A 23,217-nucleotide genomic window follows, 5' to 3' on the forward strand; every position below is an offset into this window, starting at 1 on the left:
TACAAGTATAAAGAAATACATTTTAACCATCCCGTGAACTTCCTAGTTGAAGTTGTCAACTGTCATTAACTATTTTACATTGTAAGGTGCATACCTCTCAACTGTCCCTGATTTTGACTCAAATTTCATCTATGTCCCTCTTAATCCCTCCTAAAACTGCTGACATTTGGAGGACAGGTGGTGTATTATCCTCCATAAATAATGGCAATAATGAAGTGTTATTGATTTCTTTTACTTCATAAAATGTATATTAATTAACATTCTTTTCTTTTATTCTGCCAATTATCTCTAGTTCATAGTAGTAATATTTTAAAAAATTTCCCTGATTGTCCCTGACTTTTTCTGGGATTCCATAGCTCTCAACCTTCCATCTCCAAAATGAGGAACACTAGCCCTCATAATGTGGAACAAATGGGCAAAATGTGGAACACATACTAATGGCTTACTATCACCTTCAACTAGGAAGGCCATAGGACGGTTAAACTATGCTGTTTTTACTTATAAAGAAGATCTTTTAATTAATTAATATGATTCATTTCTATTTACCATGGATTTCACTTTAAAAAATTCCTAACTCTAAATGTGTGACAGTCTTTCAATGTGGAACACGAACTTTTTCAGACCCCAAATGAGGTATGTTCCTCGTAATGAGGTACACTTGAGATCTATTTGTCCCTGACTCTGTTGAAATGTATTCCTGATTGATTGAGAGCTATGGTAAGGTGTAATGTTTTCCATTTTGGAGATAGAAGGTTGAAAGCTATTGGTGGGACTTGCCAATACACATGAAGTAAAAGTGTTTGTCATTTAGTGACTACAATCCTCAATGACTTAAACGAATGAAACCACAAATTTTATTTGGATCAGACCAAATATATGGCGCAGACGGCTGTACAGTTGAACATGGCTGGTATAGGATAAAGACCAGTGTTACACCGAAAACAGTCCACAGCCCCATCTACGGAATAACCAAGTTGTGGCATGTACTGGGGAATGTGTGCAAGTGCACTTGTTAATTTTAAGTATACGTAGTTACATCCGTTGCCGGTAAGGTGTTGTCGTCAAAGGATAGACTGTGGATATTGGTGACACCGGAAGTGATTTTTTTTACCTGTGGCGAAAAGTGATCTTGGTATATGTGCTACGGTTTCATTTTTCCGTCTAAATGAAGTTTTACATGCTAAAGATTTTGCTGAGGCTTTAAACAAGTAAGATGTGCTAGTTTTGTAACCTAGTGAAACTGTTATTTTTACGTGTAAGTATTGTTCTGGCTCCAAGTCTCAAGCTGTAAAGCAGAGAGGAATCCTTGTTTTCTTTGTATAGTAATGTAGTGCTGTGGGAAACAGGAAGTCTCTACATTTCGAGAGCCCTTGTATACAGGAAAAATATTAGGAAATTATTCACTTTAAGTGCTTGTAGACCTGCACTATAGAGTTGTTACTACTGGTAATTTTATGTTTATTCTGTGTTGTATTTGCATATTTAAAGTTATCATTCTTTTCCGCTGCTGTGTTGATAGTCTGCTATAAGCCTTGCTTGTCTTTGGGAACAGTTATGGGTCTCAGGCTCTTGCTCCAAGAATTGGAAAATAGCTAAAATTAATCATGAGCCAGGCTGCCAGTTTATGGATCTTTTGTTGGCTTTGTATTAGAACATTACCCCACCGCGATTTTCGCGCAGGAATGGGGGTGTCCTACACGATTGACAGGGCTGAGTAACAAGCCATGCAGATTACACAGTGAGATAGTGAATATTCATTCTATGGCCGTTTTTAAACACAGGCTTTATGCTTTTTTATGTTATCTTTAATTAGAGTTACTGTAAATTTTAGTACACGATATGTAACTGAGATTAAAGTTATCTTCGTTTGCTACATTTATAAGTGTACCGTCGAAAGCACCGCATGTCCTGGGTATGTTGACTTGCGTTGTCACTTTGTACTTGGCCACATACTGTGTTGTAGGGTCAGAAGGGCAGTATAGACGCAGTATCCACACGTTCCCGTTTTGCAGTTCATGCCCATAACCCGTGCATCCCCCCACCTTTCTTTGTTTTAATGTTGTGCAGTGATTGCTTTTGCAGGGGTGCCCCCACCTTTCTTTAAGCATTTTTTCTGGAAATAAAGCAACAAGCAATATTTTGAGGCAGTGGGACAATAAGTACATACAATAAATGCAATAAAAAAGACCTCCCAGAAAGGTCACCCCCCCTCCCCTGCACCTTTACAGATTACAAATATGTGCAGCATATTATGTGTTTGCACCCCCTCCCCTTTAAAGAATTGTAATTCTCAGCATAATAGTTTTGTATAAATGCAGAATATTCTATCTTGCTTTGAATAGGTAAATCTGTTTGGATCGGTACAGGATTTATAAGTACACGCTCTGCTAAATTATTTAGTCTAAGATGTAATTTATCAAAGCTTTTGATCACTGCAAATTGGAAATCCTAGTACCGGCAAATAAGGGAGAAAAGGCTTTGTATTGAAATAATTACAATGTTTAGCATACTCAACTTTCTGAGGATGGTTTTCCCATGTTTATTCAAAGCACTTTTCAAAATAAACGTCATGAGCAAAGTGCTGGGTGGGGTTTGGGCGGTCCTTGCTACTGCGCATCTGGTGGGGTAGTGTTCTTATACAAACCCGTTTTGTTTTAGTTTGATTACAATCACACTGAAGCTTAAGGTGTTTTGCAGGAATGAGCAGCTTGCTTACAGTAGACGGTGCTTGCTACATGCGCCATGCCTGTAAATTTGGTTTACTACCTTTCCAGTGCGTAAAGTGGGACATTTTGCAGGATAAACTGTACTCAAAACCAGTGCAAAGGACTGGGCTTGGACTTTTTTTGCCAAACCACAAGATCAGTGTTGTAGAAACTGAATTGTTTCTTTTGTTTCATATGATGTAAAGGTGTTTCAGATATAAAATAATTGTTTTGCACAACCATTAGAAGAAACTTTTTTTTTTGTCCTAAATGCCCAAATAAGGGCTGTTGTGCTTAAAGAGGGACGTATGGTAGCCCTGCTGTAAATGACGCACTTTATTAAGTTGCCTTCTCGGGGGTCGGCGGGTGGGTGGGTGGGGGGTAGATTTGGTGGATGTGGTTGGTGGCACTAATCATTTAAGGTTAAGACTCACCAAAGGTGGGAGGTAGCAGTTCCAGCTCATGCATGATATAGGCATCTACAGAAGCCTCATTTTTTGCCACCCACTGAAGGAGCATTGTGTCTTTTTATTTTTTAATTTGCGCCTTACATAATGGTTTTAAGAAAGTGAAAGAAGAAAAACGTTAAGCTACTTGTTTACTTCTATCAGTCACATTATAAACTGGAAAGTTCATTATACCCTTGTCATTAACGATTACCCACTTAACTCCCTCTACCTCTCCTCACAGGTGACCTCTGTCAAGCACAGGGATAATGTATCTACTTTTCTACTTCTGTAAGTGGAGCAGCAGCACATCTTATCCCCCCATTTACCGTAGCTGACTTCTCCAATTCACTGCTGATCCTTGCAACTGACTTTTTTCCCAGGCACACTGTAGAATGTTTGCTTTTCTACTTCTCCCTTAACTCCACCACTTACCAAAATTGACTTTTCATAGGCAAAAAGTAATGAAACAAATGCATTTTAAAACAGTGACTCCAACAGTGACCCAACACCACTTCAATTATTGTAGTGTTTAAAACAAAAAGTCACGCAAAAATGCTGGTTACACTTAGATTACTGATTTATATTATGTTCTGCAGCAATCCTTAAAAAGTGTAGTGTTGTGTTTGTGTCGGGGGGGATATAAATCTAAATTGTCTTGATTTTTCAGGGATATCCCTCATTTTGGCTCAGTACTTTGTTTTATCCCTTCTAAAATTGGAAATTTGAGAAAACGTGAATTACCCTCATTAAATGATAGTCTAGCTGCAGACTTCATTTACTTCAGAAATTGAATGCTGATGCATGTTATCTTGTTTTGTAAACGTTTAAATTAATAATAGCCAGTATTTAAAAGGTGTCAGTGATTTGGGGCCTTTGTGTCTGATTACATTTAGCTTTGCTCTTGATTCAAGAGGTAAGTGGAGTGCTTTGTGCAGGTGTAAAGTTCTGCACATCTGTGTTTCCAACTTCACCGGTGTTCTCATGTCCTCATCACATCTGTTGGTTGTTATTAAGCATCTTCCACCTTCACTGATGCTGTCATGCCCCTATAGCATTCATACGGTATTAAACACCTTTTCCACTCTGCAGAATGGTTAGTTGTGCTAATTTTAGGGCTGGACGGTCCTACTTCTCCCTGCTTGTAGGTCTCTTCTTTGCATAGCATAGTGCAGATAAGTGCTGTGTAGAATCTTTCACAGTGTGCCATGGCATAAAAAAGTGAGTAGTCTTCTTGCCGTAAGACTGTGATGTTAGGTTTTTCTGCTCAGTACTTATTTGCATAGAGTAAAGGTAATGGTGCATGACACTTGAAAGGCAGCCCACAACATAGTCTGCCCCACATCCCTTCCCACACCCCTTCCTGCACTGGCTCTTGGCTAAGAAAGCAGCCACCTGTATTCCTACATGTTCTGCAGTTTGCAGTGGCCAGGTACACACAGTGCATGTGCATTTTTTTGTATGTGAGTATCTGTGTGTATGCATACTTGGCCTGCTGTATTCATGTTGGCATTCTAGGAATTATGCCTGTTATTAGTAGCAATGTATTTTGCAGGTTTACAAGCTAATGAGACTTATGTTGTGACCTGCTAGGATTTGGGAGTGGCACCATGTTTTAGGATAGCATGTTTCTGAATTGCAAGTAGACGTTTTGATGCAGTTATCTTTTTACAAGGGGCTTGTAAATTGATCCCAGTTAGTGTGTGTATCTTCACAGAATAAGAGGGTTTGTGGTATTGCTCCAAGGGATGGGCAGTCTGAAACTGCAAGGCTGGGTGTTTTGGTGGCAGTAATTGTGATGTAGACAGATCAATGAGGGAGGTAGAAAAAATCTGAGGCAACCTTGGGGTAACTTAAAAGGTATATGAACAGCTTATGTTCAAAATAAAACTCTGTACCTGGAACTAGCTGAGCATCATTTATCACAAAAATTGATGGTAATCTTTGCACAGTTGCTTTTTAATTGTTGTGCAACTCTGCCTTGCCTACATTAATCGGTCCCTTTTGCTACTTCCTGTTATATCAGTTCAGTCATAACCTTTTTTCTTGTGTGAGGGAGAACAGAATTTCTTCATCTTTCTAGATAGCGGTGTAAATTGTCTGCATGGTGAAGCCAATGTAAACTTAACTGAATATTTTTGTACTTGGCCTTGCCTAGCACATTTCTACTCTAGCTCATTAACACCAAATGATTTCCTTCTTAGCAGTTTTGATCACCAGCCTTCACCCTCCAGATATCTTAAAAATCTCAGCAATGGTCACAGTCCCTTTATCTCTTTCTGAATCTTTTAAGATTAAAAGTCTTTCATTTTTGATTGCCTTTAGAATATTCTCTCTACAAAATTCCTTCCAGTCAGTGATTCTTAACCAACCTCATCTTGTACGCTAGACTCCACTAAACACAGTAAATTATTCAGTAGATGCCCTTAGCTTCTAATGTAAAACTATTTCCCTATCCATGATGTCATATATCCTTGAAAAAAGTTGATTTAAAGACAGCAACTGTTTGTGGAAGAAAAAAAAATGACTAAACTGGTAAGAACAATAAAGAAAGGGTACCTTCTAATGCTAAAGTACAGCTATCAGTAACAAGTAAAAACAGTATTCAAAATGAAACGCTGTACAACAATGGCCAATGAAGTAAAGTTCTCTTGAAGTTTTTATTTGATCTGTTAGACTGGTTAAGCTGTTATCACAGTTCATCACAGTCACATAGCAGCTACTACATCTTCAGTGTGGATACTTTGTATATCAGACCAAAAAGAATGGATACTTTGAAGCCATCATAAGACTGGAAACTTTGGAGCCATCATTTCGCTATGGTACATCTGCATTCACAGCGTGAATATCTTGTAAGTGCATTTAATTTAAGTACTGGAAATGTATGCAAGTTTTTTGCTATATATGTTGCACTTTTAAGTTTTATATCATTTAACCACACTACCTATTCTCCAAGAGAACTTTACTTCTTTGGCCATTGTTGTACAGCGTTTCATTTTGAATACTGTTTAAACTGGTAGGAACAGGTGGCTAACTTCATGGCACCCAGGCAAATGGAGAATAGTTGCATGATTATCAAATCGTACACCAATGCACTGTACGAACACGTGCACAAATTCATGGATCTTGCCATACCCAATAGAACCAAGACACTCTCCTCCAAAAAAAGGAAGCCAATCTGGTGGTCCCCTGCCATAAACAAACTCTACAACAGAAGAAGGAAACTGATGTGGAATAAGGTGAAGTCCCAAGACTGGAAGAACTCCCTTATCCCTCATCAAATCCTCTAAAGCTAGCTATGAAAACAGAATTGCAGCAGATAGTAAAGAAAACCACAAGGCCTTCAATAGTAATGTAAAGAATCTCCACGGCAATACCCAGATTTGCTCTGAGCTACTGCACAATGGTACCTCCTATACCGAGCCAACAGATATTGCCAATATACTGGCCGACAGATTCATTGCCACCTTTACCCCCCCCCCCACAAAGGACCAATCGGAATACCAGTAGACTGCCAGACACCCAGTATTACTGCTGCACAGGTTAAAACAGCACTGTCCAAGGCCAATAATACAGCTTCTATGGGACCTGAAAATATCCCTGGGTGTGTTCTACATGAACTACAGAGTGAACTGGCACCTCACCTGTGGGCCAAGTTCAATCACAGTCTCACCTCAGGCTTTGTCCCTACCGAATGGCGCATGGCTACAGTCATCTCTTCAGAAAGGAGGAGTGACTGCAGACCCTGGGAGCTATTGCCACATTAGCCTGACGAGTCTGATATACAAAGCTATGGAATGCATCATCGTGGACCTAAATAGCAAGGATATAGGAAATCTCCAAACTCTGGATCCCACACAGTTTGGTTTTGTGAAGTGTAGATCATGGCTGGTCAACTTGGTTGATTTCTTTGAGTCAGTTACCAGAGCTGTGGATGAAGGCAAGGTGTTTCATACAGCCTACCTTGATCTGGCCAAGGTCTTTTGATACCATTCCCCACTCAGGAATCACAGAAAAACTTTATATCACTAGGTGGATTGCAAACTGGCTCACAGATAGAACCTACAGTGTGAAAGTAGCGGACTCAAAGTCAGATTTCCGACCAGTCACGAGTGGAGTCCTACAGGGTTCATTCCTGGGTCCTCTCCTGTTTGGTATCTACTTCTCTGAAGTCCAGGCCAACACGAAGGGGCTCTGGCTGACAAAGTTCACAGACAATTGCAAGTTGGGAGCTTTTAACTCCCCAAGTGATGTTGACATCCTACAGAAAGGCCTCACGGAGACCAATGACTGGTGTCACAACCGTGGCCTTAAGCTCAAAGCCAAAAAATGTGTCATCACCCCCTTTGGGAAAAACCCGGTTCCCATGAATTACCACATTGATGGTAGTCCACTGAACACAGGTTGACGGCAACCTCTCTTTTGAGCACCACATTGCCAGTGTGGTCAGAAAGCCCTTCTATGTGGTGCATCTCATTACTAAGGGTTTTGCATCCAGGAAGAAAGTGGTCATTGTCTCCCTCTACTCTTCCCTCATTAGGCCAATCATAGAGTACAATGCCCCATTTGGCATGTACCTAACTAGACATCTGCAACAACTGGAGAGGCCACAAAGTACCTCACAAAGAGGATCCTAGGCCTTAGACACCTATTCTGTATGGACAGACTCAAAAAAAAATCCCAACTATTCTCTGTCTCATATCACCTACTTAGAAGAGATCTGTGCTTGACTTGTAAAGCTGACCCAGCTTTGTTAGAAATGCTACATCTAAAAAAATCCCAATTCCTCTGCACCACACGCTCAAGAGACCTCAAACTCATCACCACAATCAACAGAACGAGCTGGAGGGACAGGTTCATAACCCAGAGACTGCCTATGCTATGGAATAGACTTCCCATACATGTAAACAGAGCCCCTCACTAGCCCTCATAAAGAGAAATCTTGATGAGGGGATGGGAAATAGAAAAGTCATCCCGTGGATCACTCCAATGGCTCTACTCAACAGAAGGCACTGGGAACTAAGTTTAGGTGGCACAATGCCAGGGTAATCCTATGGGCTAGGCTTGTAAAGGCTCCAGGGCCATTAGCCTAGTACATACCTATGAACCTATTGTTTAGATAAACAAATGAAGCATAGAGATGCACTTTAACATAAATTGAAGGCTTCAAAAACTCCTGTTACATTCAAGTATCGCAGCAAGCTGTGTTTGGAAATTCCTAATCTTTTTGGCGAAGAAGTAAAACAAATCCTAGGCTGCTCTCAACCCCAAAAGTCACATCTTTCAAAGAGAATAACAGACTGCAGTTACCAACTGTAAGTTCTACATTTTACTTAAGTACCTCCGCGGTGGTGGTGCTGCGGTAGTGTTGTCGCCTCGCAGTAAGATGCTGTCTGGTTCGATTCTCAGCTAGAGCGTCTTCTGCGTGGAGACATGCATGAATGGGCGTACCTTCGTTGAAGGTTGTGCGTCAGGGCTGGTAACTCGGCACGTAAAAATCAACTACCAATCATTAGCGGACCGGAGTTCTGCTGTGGCGACCCCTAACCGGGAAAAGCTGAAAGACACACACACACCTTTTAAGTCTAAACATTCACTTTTTCTCCAAAATTTTATTCCTGTAGTTATCACTTCTTCCATCAGTCTCTTATCCTTTTGTCTTTCAGTTTTGCATCCTTCGTCAATGTCTTCCCATTCCATTTCTTCCATTTTAAGTCTTTGTCAACTAGTTCAGTTTACAGCATTTCTCTAAAACTTCAGAACAGAAACAGTCTTATAAACTCAAATGCATCTAACTTAAAAGCCTCCCTTTACTGGTGTAAATCAAAGGATATGATAAATAAAGTCTTGCTTCAAACTGGTATACCACAAGAAAAGTAAGCAGTAAGTAATTTTCTAAAAATTAACACTTCTGATTGTTTTTGACTCTGGAAGATCCTGTCTTTCTGGCAGAAATATTCAGACATTTAATACGTTTTTGCTTTCATCAAAGAACAAAACATCATTCCTCAGTACTATTTTGGATTTAGACTAGTCTGTACTATTACAGTTTTTCTTTACTAGGTTAAGAGATATCTTTTGAAAAGGATGACTAACTGATGCAGTATATGTTGACCTAAAGAGAGTCCTTGACCTAACCAGTCACACATCTTGGACAATTCCATGGTACTGACTTTTCTTTAGACAGTAAATTGTTGTTCAGCAGCTGTCTCTGTTTTCCACCTCCCTCCTCTGATTCACAGATGACTCGTAGAGACACCCCTTGTGTATAAAAAATACCAATCCTTTTCTAGACGTTAGTGTCACAGGGGTCCTCTGTCCATTCTTTTGTAACCCAAGACTCTGTATTAGGTTGTTTGCTATTTTTATTTATCAGTAACTTGTCTGATAAAATCCCTCATCCAAACACTACCATTTTACAGATGAGCCCCATTATTAGAAGTTACCAAGTCTGGAAACCTGCATTGCAAAATAATGCCATCCAACTGTGTACCTGGTTTTCTTTTTATAGGCTTAACATTCCATTTCAACAAAACTGAAGCCATGGTGTTCAGGACTGGCCCAGAACTCATTAAAGATCATTAATCCATTGGATAACCCCATATTTCCAGTTACATGTTAAAGATATGTTGCAGTTGTCCCCACTTTTTCTTTCCTCACCTCATACTGACCTTATCAACAGTTGAAAATTAAGTATATGCTCATGTACTAATTCCAGAATCATGTAGTTCCATTTCAGAAAACATACTCGTTACAAGCCTGAGTATGTCCATATAATTAGCCTTGGAAACTCTCATTTTACTGTACTCTTTCAGAAAGCTATAAACTCAAATGGCACCCTTCCAGACACTATTAATGACCACTTTCAAGCGTATATAATAAAACCGAGACAAAATATTTCTAAACAAGTTTGCAAAAAAAAAAAATTCAGCACAGTACAGTTTAAGTCCTCTTTCAGTCCGTCTGGAACTTAATAAAACTCTCTCCTGCGAAGCAGTTATCCACGTTAATCTGATATTTCTAAAAGTACTAATCAAATAGGTACCCCCCACGGACCAAGCAAATTAGGTCAAACACAGCCTCATGGTTAACATGCAAAATCAAAGATATAAAGACTAAGAGAGACCATGCCTGGAAAGAATAGTACTAAACCAAAAATCAAATAACCCTACAGGAATATAGAACCCTACGAAAGTATCCAAGGAGTAAACAACTAATAACAAAAAAAATCCTAGTTCTCAAACATCCAAAACTCGCATCAGAACAATACCACTATCTTCTGGTTGTCCATTTAAAACTAATACACCCAGAGCAAACCTCCACGCCCTCTCCAATAATCAGTAAGACGTCAGACAGTATTCCATCTCAGTTTAACCACCACTTCATTAACTCAGTCCTAGCAGTCACTAAACAAAATTCCAACCTACTGTCAGCCATCCCAGAAACCCATAATACTGCACAACAGTTCATGCCCACACCTTTCCTTACTGCAGCAATAAAAAAAAAAATGTTGGGACCTTCCAAAAGAATACCTAAAAATTGCAGCCTCATCCGTAGCATTCCCCATTTCCATCCTTATCAACAGATCCATACGTGAAAACTCTGTCCCAGCAATCTGGTAAAATAATTCATAACCCCCCTCCATAAAGGCAGCAACTCAACAGACTTGGAACTCAACAGACTTGACTAATTACTGACCTGCAGCAATCCGGTCACCCTCTCCAAAATTGTGGAAAGTTGTATACACTCCCAACTAACCAAATTCACAAATGACCATAGCTTTAATTTCTCCCACACAACATGGTTTCTGTGGAAATCACAGCACCGCAACCATCCTCCTCAGCTTTTTAGCTTTACCAACACTTCCATTCTCCACAGAAACAATGGGGACCTTGTCTCATGCATTTTTATTGACCTGTCAAAAGCCTTTGATACGGTATCACATCAAAAACTTGTATAAACTTTCATCTCTTGGTGTAAATAAATCCGCTTTAACCTGGTTCCATAGTTATCTCTGAAGTAGGCAACAAGCAGTTAAGTGGAAGCAAAACCTCTCAACTTTCCTGCCGGTTACATTCAGGGTTTCCTGGGGTTCAGTATTTGGGCCACTCCTTTGTAACATGTTTATCAACAAACTCCATACTGCTTCTCAACAAGCAACCATTATTCAACTTGCAGAAGCAGCAACCATTATTCAACATGCAGAAGCTGCAGAACTTATCTCCTCTGCACAGTCATTACATATCCCACATGATGTCACTCTGTATGCATCCCCCATATTTACAAATCCAAAAAACTAAACTTGACACGTTACAGTAAAAAACAAAACTCCTACACTACCTTGCATTCTATCAACTCTAGATAGTACACAACTAAATTATTTTCCCTGCTCCAACTATTCTCTGGTTCTAGAAGATTATGATCGAGTAACAAATCTCTCCAATCCGTATCCAAAACGAGCAACTCTGCTGTGGCTTTTCTATACTCTCACCAGGTCACTGAAAATTGGAACTCTCCCACTCCAAATAAAACAGACAAGACACATACCTTACTCCTAAAACAATATCTGAGCAAAAAATTGATGTTCTTCCTGCTCCCCTCCCAGCTAGAATAAATTTTGTGGCAACACATGCTACCCTTTCTCCAAGTGCTTTGTCTTTTCCACTTCCCCCTTTTTCTCCATCAGGCCAGAAGGATACTTGCTCACTAAACCACAGATTCAAAATCTTCTCTCCATTTAGATGAACCACTGTCTCTCTCTCACTTTCACCACTCACTCTCCTTATAATAGTCAGACGTAGCCTCAGTCATTGTCACTTTCCTAATTACTTTACTTTTCGATCTTAAAATGTAGTGATATATTCATAGTTGCTCTACTGCTAACACATACTATATTATGCTGTCAACCACCTCCCCACTTTCTGATATTTCCATAGTTAAGCTGCCTCCTGTCTTTTTTAATTGAAAAAAATTGCAAGTAATATTATAGTATCTTTTGCAATGTTCTCTATCTTTGGTTTATACAAGCCTGTCTAAATTTAATGAACAATCAACACTGTATATACCTAAGTAAGCTATGTACATGTTCTGTTTTCTAAATGATGTTTATGTAAGCTGTTGTGAAGCTTTTTCTCGTGTATGTCCACCTGTTTACATTTTGTATTCCTTTTAATGTCATGTGACTGTATTTTATATATATATATATATATATATATATATATATATATATATATGTCAAAACTGATGTTGAATAAGGAGCTTTTCTCCCTGGATCTCCACTGAAAACGGTTTTATCCCAGTTGGACTTGCCTGGGAAATGTAGGTAGATAAATAAATAAAGCTCTTGGTAAGATGCACTGCTTCATAAATTTCTGTAATCTTAGAGCATTTGTTAACTTATTCACACCAGCCAGCAGTAATAGTACTACTCGTTAATCATTTTTTTCTTCGAAGTATGAAAGCCCACTAGTCTGTCAGTCTGCAGGCAGTTGCCCGGAGGTCGAGTAAAACAATGCTTAAGTGTGAAAAATTACATTTTAACTGAACAAATAAAGTAACAATTTGCTTAACTTACTTGGTTTAAATCTTTATGTAATTAAGCAGCTTGTCTGAAACATTAATGCAATGAAATTGGTAGCACACTCAATTTATGTTGAAACAGTAGCATTGTATGCAGTCTTCCTTTGCTGATGTATTTTAGTTTGTGTGAATTTTCATTATGTGATTACAGTGATAGTAGCATACGTGTACATGCCTCAGACAAGAGAAACAATCAGTGTAATGGATTGTTGCCCTGTTAGGCCTGTAGAATTTTGTGTAGAGGTTTTGGGTCCAGTACTTTACGAGATCCAGTGTGCCTTCTTTAGAGATGGGTTTTTCATCAATTTTGAAGGTGACGTTGGTTACCCAGTTCCTTAGGAAAGCTAGGCCAGATCCTGGTGTTCTGGATGATTATAGATTAGACTCTAACTTGCTTTTTGAGTTGTTTACATTCATCTCCTCAACTCTGAACTGAGAAATAACAGCTGTGATTATTTCAGTCCGAGTTTTGCTCCAGATGTAATACTGAGAAAGTCCTCATTATGTCTCCATCCCCCTCTTATTGATGAGGGACTAGTACCATCATTCAGTTTTGACAGTTATGGATCTGTCATCACCATTTGACACTGTTGACCACAGGATCCTATTGGGCCATCTTGGGTAGTAGTATAACATCCCAGGACTGCTCATAGCCATAAGGTAGAGCTGTTGTAATCATGTATTTGTACCTTTGCTCATAGTGGTTTCACTTGGGTATCTCTTTGATCTGGCCCATAATGATTCATATTAGTCCTCTCGCTGAATATATATATATATATATATATATTTATGAAAGCATATGACAGGGTGCCTAGAGAGGAGTTGTGGTATTCAATAGTATGTAAGAGTGGTACAGGATATGTACAAGGGCAGTGTGACAGTGGTGAGATCTGCAGTACGGGTGATGGATGCGTTCAAGGTGGAGGTGGAATTACATTAAGGATCAGTTATGAATCCTTTCTTATTTGCGATGGTGATGGACAGGTTGACAGACGAGATCAGACAGGAATCCTCGTGGACTATGTTTGCGGATGACATTGTGATTTGTAGTGAGAGTAGAGAACGGGTTGAGGACATCCTGGAGAGGTGGAGATATGCTGTACAGAGGAGAGAAATGAAGGTCAGTAACACTAAAAATATGTGTGTGTGAATGAGAGGGGGGACAGGGGAATGGTGAGGATGCAAGGAGTAGAGTTGGTGAAGGTGGATGAGTTTACATACTTGGAATCAACAGTTCATATTAATGGTGAGTATGGAAGAGGGTGCAGGAGAGTGTCAGGAGTGATTTATGACAGACAGGTACCAGTAAGAGTGAAAGAGAAGGTCTAAAAGATGGTAGTGAGTCCAGCTATGTTGTATGGGTTGGAGATGGTGGTGCTGACAAAAAGACAGGAGTCTGAGCTGGACGTTACAGAGTTAAAGATGTTAAGATTTGCTTTGGGTGTGACGAGGATGGACAAAATTAGAAATGAGTATATTAGAGAGTCAGATCGGGTTGGAAGGTTTGGAGACAAAGCCAGAGAGGTGAAATTTTGTTGGTTTAGACGTGCTGAGGAGGGATGCCAGGTATATTGGGAGAAGGATGCTAAGGATGGAGCTGCCAGGTAAGAGGGAAAGAGGAAGGCCTAAGATAAGGCTTATGGATGTGGTGAGAGGTTGTGCAGGTGGTTGGTGTGACAGAGCAAGATGCAGAGGACAGGAAGACATGGAAACGGGTGATCCACTTTGGTGAACCCTAACAGTAGCAGCCAAAAGAAAAGTAGACAACAGTGGAAGTATAGTTGGCAGTTAATTATTTTTATCTTTTCGTCTGAATATGTGCTTTCTGGTGGTGTACAGAATAAAGGTGTGATTGATTGCAGTGTGTTTTTGATAGTATTTGTTGTGCAGAGTGATGGTGATTTTTAATATCTTTGATGCAGGATTTAAGTACTAGAACAGATGGATGGGAAAATGACAGTCGGGTATGTAAGAAATCATTTAAGTTTTAGTCTAAGGTTTGTACAGAGCAAATGGGAGCATCTGAAAATAGAGAAGTGGATGGCAGCTCTTAGGGAGTTGCTTATAAAGGTAAATTGTAGCAACCTCTCATTGCGTAAGTGGCGTTATGATATCCCATTTGTTTCTTTGTGGTATTTATAGTCCTATTTTAGGAATACCACCTAGCTAAATTGCTTGGGGAATTAAACCTTTTATGAGAACACGCATTTTGAGAGACGTCAACAGCTGATAACAATACTAGATGCACACTAGAGCAGTCTTCTACACAGTACAGTCTTGTTCATGGTAGCCATTATTCTGGCTTTGTTGGAGTAAACGCATTTGGTGTGTGATCCAGACCATTTGCTGGCGAATCTTGAAATGGTGATATGTGAACTCGTTCAGAAGCAAACCTGCATGCATTACGATATTATTTACCTGAGATTTGGCTTGTACTGTGTATGCACATAACTGTTTTGAATGGAATTTTCACAGATAGAAATTTTCTAGTACTTTGCCATTGGGGTATGTCTCACAGTGTAGCTGTTTTTAAACATCAGTTAATTCCCTGCTGACGTCATACAGCATCATGCTGTTCTTGGGGACTTCAGTGCTTGCCCATCCCCGAATCCCCCAATAGTTCCTTTCCAGGTACTCCAGATGTGACCTTTCTCTGTATGGCCCCCTTGACTCCTGGGGAAGTAGACTGACATTAATGGAATTTGCTGTTAGGCCCTGGGAGAAAGGGATCTGATGGGGGAGCTGTGAGTGCAGAGCCTTGGAGACCTCATACTTGCAGTGGCTATTTGGAAAGCTTATCAGTGGAGGCAGCTAGTGCAGTGATTAATTTCTCCAAGTGTTTTGGGTATTTGTAATACCATGGCATGAATAGACCCCATTTCTAAGTCGGGGTATGAATAGAGTTAATGAAATTAGTATTATTTGTGTCTTTGATGTTAACTAAGCATGCTCTTGTAAGCATCCATAATGTGCCCAGAATTGCCTCCTCCTGTAATTCACATTGCTGTAGTTTCTGCTTCCAGATCCTGGTATTTTATGACTTTGTATCTCACTGTACCTAAGACACTGGGTGTAGCAATTTTCAGTGATACCCCCATTTTAATTTCTTCAAGTCTTTTGGGTTTCTAATTCCATGACTGGGGGATGGACCCCATTCTTAAGTCAAGGTATGATTAAAGTTCATGAAGTTAGTATTGTTTCAGTCTTTGATGTTACCCGCAAGTGCTCTTCGTAGCACCTGCAGTGTGCCCAGTAATGACTAATCCTGCAGTTTGTGCAGAGTTACATGTATTGGTAACGTATCTAAATACGATTGTAGATTCTTTTTTAGAAGACCCATTGTTCCTACTACTGTTGGAACTATCTGGGTATCCTTCTTCCACATTGCCCTCATTTCTGCCTGCAAATCTTGGTATTTTATGACTTTGTCTCTCTCTCTCTCTCTACGTAAGATGTTGTAATCACTGGGTTTAGCAGTTTCAGTGATCAATGCTACTTTTGTCTTTTCATGGGCTACTGTATCTGGTTTTCTCGCATGTATTTTTTGAACTGTTGGTAATGGGTGATCCCATATGATATAAACATCATTTTCTATAGTGCCTTGTGGCTCATATTTCCAGTATTTTTCAGCTACCTCAGTATTATAATGTTTGCACAATCCCTAATGCAACAGTCTTGCCACATTATTGTGCCTTTCAGTTTACATTCCTTTTGCCATTAGTATATCGCAACCAGCAACAAGATGTGTAACTGTTTACAATTCTGTTTTACAAAGCCTACATTTGTCTGTTTCTCCTACATGCTCAATGGACTTTGTGAACCAACCTGTATATAGTCAAAACAAAACACAGCTTCAGGGAACGAGCCAATAGATATCCAAGTGTCAACAGATAAAAAACGCCGATGTAAAAACTTTCTTTTATTAACGCCAGTATTTCCAAATAAATTAAGCACGTTTTCGTTGCTAAGATGCAACTTCTTCAGACAATGAGAACATCTGAGGGTGTAATTTAAATACACTGATGTAAAATATCATGTGATTCTCATTAACCACTTAAAAGTATACATCTTAAAAAAACTGTTATGAACAATTTCATATATATTGGTCAACTTGTATACATAAATAACACCATATAATTGTTAAAAACATGAAAATATATGAAAATTATATTCTAAAATGCCCCATATAAGGACAAAATAATTTTGTTATTTTAAAAACATAAGATACTCTGAAAAGTAATGTAAGGATGACTACATTCTACTAGCCTTTAGTTTTAATATAGGCTTAATAGAAATGTAGTCATTCAAACCAGGTTTCTTGTTTGATCTCAAGAGAATCTGCCAATGGGTTTCCCTTTCTTCCAACTTAGCCTGCCATGGTCCTCCCCTAGGGTCTATGTTGATCCTTTCTAAAACAAAGAATCTATATTTAGCTGTAGGACATGTCTGTGTATGTTTGTATAAGGCATTGTTAATGTTAGCTTTTTGTACATCATACATGTGCTCGTATATCCTGCGTTTAAGAGTACGCTCTGTTTTGCCCACATAATATGCTGGGCACTGTAAACAGATAGCAAGATATACTACTCTGGTGGCATTGCAGTTATAGTACTCTCTAGCTTTAACTACTCTATCTAAAGCTGTGATGGTAACTGTCTCGTCCTGTATGATGTAGGAACACTGTGGACAAGTTCCACATTTATATGTGCCTTTACGTACCCGTGTTGTTTTATTCTGAATGGGGGCATGTTCTAATAAACTTTTGATATTTTTGCCCCTGCTGTAAACCATCTTTAATTCTTTTCTTTGAAATTTGGACAGATCGGTGATGGCCGTAAATGCATCCCACTCTTGTCTAATAATATCCCTGATAACTGCTGAGTTGGAGCTATATTGTGTAATAAAGGCATGTGAAAATTCGGCCTTGTTGTCACATACTTTCTGCCCAGTTAAATTAATACCTGTACCCAGTACTGGGGTATATTTATCTTTTCTACCCTTCACAACTTGTTCCTGAATTTGGTTAATGAACATGACAGGGTATCCTCTATCTTGAAACATGGACCTCAATTTATTACATTCCATGAGGAAGTCATCGTCTTCTGACGTCATACGTGAAATCCTTACATACTGTCCTTTCACGATACCTCTTTTCTGGTGAATTGGATGAGAACTATGGAAGTGAATATAACTGTTGGAATATGTGGGTTTTCTGTATACGTTAGATTTAAAACCTCCTAGTGCTCTCTTACTGAGAAGGACATCAAGATACTCTACCCTGTCTTCATATATTTGGTAAGTAAATTTTAGGAAATCAGTTGTTGTAGCTAGATAATCCATAAATTCCTTTATCTCACCAATGGACCCTGTCCAAAAAATACAAATGTCATCTAAAAACCTATAATAGGCTACCCAGTACTTTTTGAAGGCACTATTTGTTACAAACTTGCTTTCCCAAATGGAGAGAATGATGTCCGCATAAGTAGGGGCACAATTTGCCCCCATAGCGACACCAGAGATTTGCTTATAATATTCTCCTCCAAAATGAATAAAGTTGTGATGTAATACTAAATTCATTAAATTCATAATGAGAAAGCTGTCCCCATGATTGGCCTTGGGACAAGATGTTATGGCTTCTTCCAACCAGTGTAGTCCTGTTTCGTGTGGAATTACAGAAAACAGGTCTACCACATCTATAGTGAGAAATTTAAGGTTGGGAACTTTCAGATCTGGGGTAATCTGCTTTAAAAAATCCCAGGAATCCTTTAGAAGATGAGATGACCTAGGCCATAATTTCTTGAACTTGTAATCAAGAAATTTTGAAATAGTAGAGATCTTTGAACCTTGGGCCGCTACTATGGGTCGCAGCGGGGGGTTTGATGGATTTTTATGGACCTTAGGAACCCCGAAAATGGAAGGAACTTTGGGTTCCTGGTTATGTAAAAAGGTATATGTGTTCTGTTCAATCATTCCTAGATCTAATAACTTTTGAATAGCCAAATCAATTTTTTTATAGGCTATGTTAATCTCATTCAGAGATACCGTGGTGTATCTACTAATGTTGTTAAGAATATTCACCATTTTACCTTCATACAAAGCCTGGTCCATGATAACCATCCCCCCTCCCTTATCCGGTTCCATGATACGGATGTTAAAATCCTGTCTCAAAGATTCCAAAAGTACTCTCTCAGGAAGTGTTAAATTGGTCACATGTTTTTTCTTTGATATACTTTGCTTCCTAATCCTTTGTTCTATTCTCATTTCCAAATTCCTGAGTTGTGGGTGAAGTGGTGGATTAAATGTACTAGTCTTGTGTGGAATGTCTTCCTCATAATAATCTATATGGCCCATCAAATTTTCTAAATTAAGCTTTCTAATAAAGAGCTTCAAGTCAACAATAACTTGGGTCGTGTCACTATATTTACTAGGTACATATTTAAGTCCCTTAGTGAATAACTTAAAAAAAGTATCTGTGACTTCCAAGTGACTATAATTGTATATGGTGAAGCCCCCTGAAGTACTCATAGAGAAAGGAGAAAGAGAGTCAGTGTTTACCCCATGTTGAAACTCTTCTGTATCTCCAATATCTTGTATGGTTTCCCTTAATGCCTGTTCGAATAATTCCTCATGTTCCCCCTGTGTGGGGGACTTGGGGGCAAAAAAGACTGGGATGTACTTCTTTGATTTCGGATCCTTTCGGACCTCCTAGGTAAAGGGTCAGCTGCCCATACATCCTGTCTGTCCATACCCTGTTCTTGCTCATCTAATAAATGCCCAGTAAAAGACACAGTCCTAGAATGTATAAAATTCTTGTTGTAGGAAGAAGGTGGCAAAGGGTATTGTTTACCCTCACTATATTCCCGTATGTCCCTTTGCAATTTTTTACATTTTCTTTTAACTATAATGTCACATTTGTTGTCTATGTCCTGCCTGATTTTATAATATTTACTTTTATTCTCTTGAACCTGAAACAATAAATCTGAAACAACTGCTTGATTATATTTTGTAATCTCTTTATCCAGCATGGTAATTTCCCTTTCATTATTTCGTACAATTGCTTGTACGATTGCTAACCCACAATTATCAAAAGCTGTTAAAAGTTCTTGATGGAATTCACTGTCCTTAGCTACATTATTAGGATATTTGTGTATCCTAAGTCCTTTTGGTACCAGCCGTTTATCTAGACATTCTTGTAAATACTTATTGTCCAAATTGAGTCTGCGGTACCTGTACAAGCTGTTTTCTAGTTCCGTCATCGAATCCTGGAAACTGGATGTTCTGATGTTCGCTTGCTTCGGGCTCCGCGTAGTAGTCAATGACGGTATATCTCTATACCATTCTTCAAAAGTTCCGACTGGCATATGTAGCAGTTCTACTTCACCAAAATTCCTTGAACTAGGTATAATATCAGCTTGAAGTAACCTGGGGGTTCTATGGTAATCAGTTTGCTGTGTTGAATCGTCAGGTTCCGTAAGAACATTACCGCTACCTTGTTTATGCCCCATATGCGCTGTTCCTCCTGGACCTTCCGGTGTAGTGGTTGAGTTAGTTCTCGTCAGAACTTGCTGCAAACCCTTGCCTAAGGGCACCAACAGGCTGATGAGTTCACTGAGTTGGCCTGTGAGTTTACGTATTTCGCCCACCTCTGAGCGAAATGTAACCCCTTGGATATCGGCCATTGTAGTCTCCCCCGAATCCTCCATGAAGCACCAAAAACACAAAAAAGAGGGAAGCTGTATACAACAAAACCAAAACAAAACACAGCTTCAGGGAACGAGCCAATAGATATCCAAGTGTCAACAGATAAAAAACGCCGATGTAAAAACTTTCTTTTATTAACGCCAGTATTTCCAAATAAATTAAGCACGTTTTCGTTGCTAAGATGCAACTTCTTCAGACAATGAGAACATCTGAGGGTGTAATTTAAATACACTGATGTAAAATATCATGTGATTCTCATTAACCACTTAAAAGTATACATCTTAAAAAACTATGTTATTTTATGACTTTGTCTCTCTCTCTCTCTCTCTCTCTCTCTCTCTACGTAAGATGTTGTAATCACTGGGTTTAGCAGTTTCAGTGATCAATGCTACTTTTGTCTTTTCATGGGCTACTGTATCTGGTTTTCTCGCATGTATTTTTTGAACTGTTGGTAATGGGTGATCCCATATGATATAAACATCATTTTCTGTAGTGCCTTGTGGCTCATATTTCCAGTATTTTTCAGCTACCTCAGTATTATAATGTTTGCACAATCCCTAATGCAACAGTCTTGCCACATTATTGTGCCTTTCAGTTTACATTCCTTTTGCCATTAGTATATCGCAACCAGCAACAAGATGTGTAACTGTTTACAATTCTGTTTTACAAAGCCTACATTTGTCTGTTTCTCCTACATGCTCAATGGACTTTGTGAACCAACCTGTATATAGTCCACTATCTTGGGCCACCAATATTAACCTTTCATCTTTTGTTTTAAATTCACCTCTCCTTAGCCATTCCCGTGTTCGATCCTGATAAATATGAGGTTGTTCTAAGAGTTCTCTATACTTGCAGCTATATTTGTGCAGTTTCCATATTATTTATTGCCTTCTCTTCTGATTTTTTACCTTTATTTTATTTCTTTTTGTTTTTTTGGCACATTCAAATGCTTCCTGATTTCTGTCTACTTCTGGGTTGATTTCCATTCCTGCTCAACAACAATATGCTTCTGTTAGACTAAGCAGGGACGTCATCTTACTCTCCTCATGTTTTAAAACTTTCAGTTCATTTGGCTCTTATGAGGTTAGCAGATATATATGCAGTTCTGTGATTGCAGATTTATACATGTAATCAGTTTCAGAGGCCAATACCTTCTTCCGAATGGGGAATATATAGTTTTGGTATACTCCTGATTTTGTCCTGTTCGATTCTCAGCTAAAGCGTCTTCTGTGTGGAGACGTGTGTGAATGGGCGTACCTTCGTTGAAGGTTGTGCGTCAGGCCTGGCAAGTCGGTATGCAAAAATCTACTGCCAATCATTAGCGGACCAGAGTTCCGCTGTGGCGACCCCTAACCAGGAAAAGCCGAGATACAACAACATTTGAGCATGACTTATCCTTTTCCTGTCCAACACCTTTTGGGGCCAGTCAGTCACATCAAAACAGTAAGTTAGGACTGGAAGCGCTAGCTTGGACTTTGTTCCTAGATGTCAATGCTGTTTTCAGTGTTATTTTTAGTCTTCTAAGATATTCCATAGTTTTATTTGCATCATTGTAATATTTTATTGTTGATCCTTCATCAGTTCTCAAATATTTATACACTCACTCTTGCTCGCGTTCTTTTATGTCACATTCATGTCCTAGACTGACGTTTTCTTGATGCTGCAGCATTCCTGTATTAAAGGTTGCTTTTGCACATTTATCAAGACCAAATATCATTCTTAAGTCATCTGAAAAAGTTTTGACCACTTGTAGTTGTGCTTTCAGTTCCTCATCTGATGAACTATACAGTTTTAAATCCTCCACAAATAAGGGCAAGACAAAAGAGCAGCGTTGATATTCACCCTGGAATATCCCCCTTTGAATTTTTATCCCTGGAATAATAATTTGTCCTTTTTGTCATGGCTTAACTGCAAAATGGTTTGCCACTGTTTCATGATCACTTTAATGTAATCGATCAGTGTAGGATATATCTCCTACATTTTTAAGCACTCTTTTACCCATGTATGTGAGATACTGTCAAATTCTTTTTTGTAGTCTGTCCATGCCGTATTAGATTCTTTCCCTTTTTACAGTTCTTCATTGACTTTATTTAACAACAAATGATATGCTACATAGCTATGTCAAAACCAGAGCTGTTGGACATGCTCCATTTAAAAGAAACCACAGTCCCTCCGAGCTACACGCTCTAGGGACCTAAACATTGTCACCACAATAAACAGAACATGCCAGAGGGTTAGATTCCTGTCCCAGAGAATTCCCATACTCTGGAATAAACTACCTATCTATATCTAACAAAGCTCCTCATTAGCACTCTTAAAGAAAAATCTTGATGACTGGATGGGAAATAGGAAATTCACCCCTGGGATCACCTCTGTGGCTCTGCTCGACAGTGGCACAGGAAAATAATTTTTCTTGGGTGGCAAAAGCCAGGGTACCTTTTTGGCTGGGCTTGTATAGGCCCCAGGGCGGATAGCCTAGTACCTACATATGACCCCCCCGTGTTAAACTTGCGATGTCATGTGAGACTCCTGGTCTCCATGAAAGGTCAACCTGTCATCTGGTTAATTCTCACGATTTTAAGTATAGTTTGGATTTCAGGTTGAATTCTTGAATGTTTTGCTGACCTGGATCCAGCTTGTCCTGTTGTTGCTATGCATCCTTTTAAAAATGTTTATCATCCTGCACTGATATCATCTGTGACTTGATTAAGAAGCTTGTTCACCTCCATAGTCTCCAATTCATTCATTCCTCTCCTTTTTGCAGTCATTGCACAACCATTGTTCCA

General features: G+C 39.1%; 1 long non-coding RNA gene across 1 annotated transcript in view; it reads left to right on the plus strand.

Moving 5' to 3' along the window:
* The first annotated feature begins 705 nt into the window (after positions 1-705).
* The window catches only part of LOC122798452, a 398,057-nt gene continuing 375,545 nt past the window's right edge, over positions 706-23,217 (plus strand). Inside the window, exon 1 of the long non-coding RNA XR_006364269.1 lies at positions 706-1,208. This is a non-coding gene — a long non-coding RNA (uncharacterized LOC122798452). The remainder of the gene's footprint in view (positions 1,209-23,217) is intronic.

The sequence above is a fragment of the Protopterus annectens genome, chromosome 3.part1, assembly GCF_019279795.1.
Source record: "Protopterus annectens isolate FY-2018-M chromosome 3.part1, PAN1.0, whole genome shotgun sequence".
Lineage (NCBI taxonomy): Eukaryota > Metazoa > Chordata > Ceratodontiformes > Protopteridae > Protopterus > Protopterus annectens.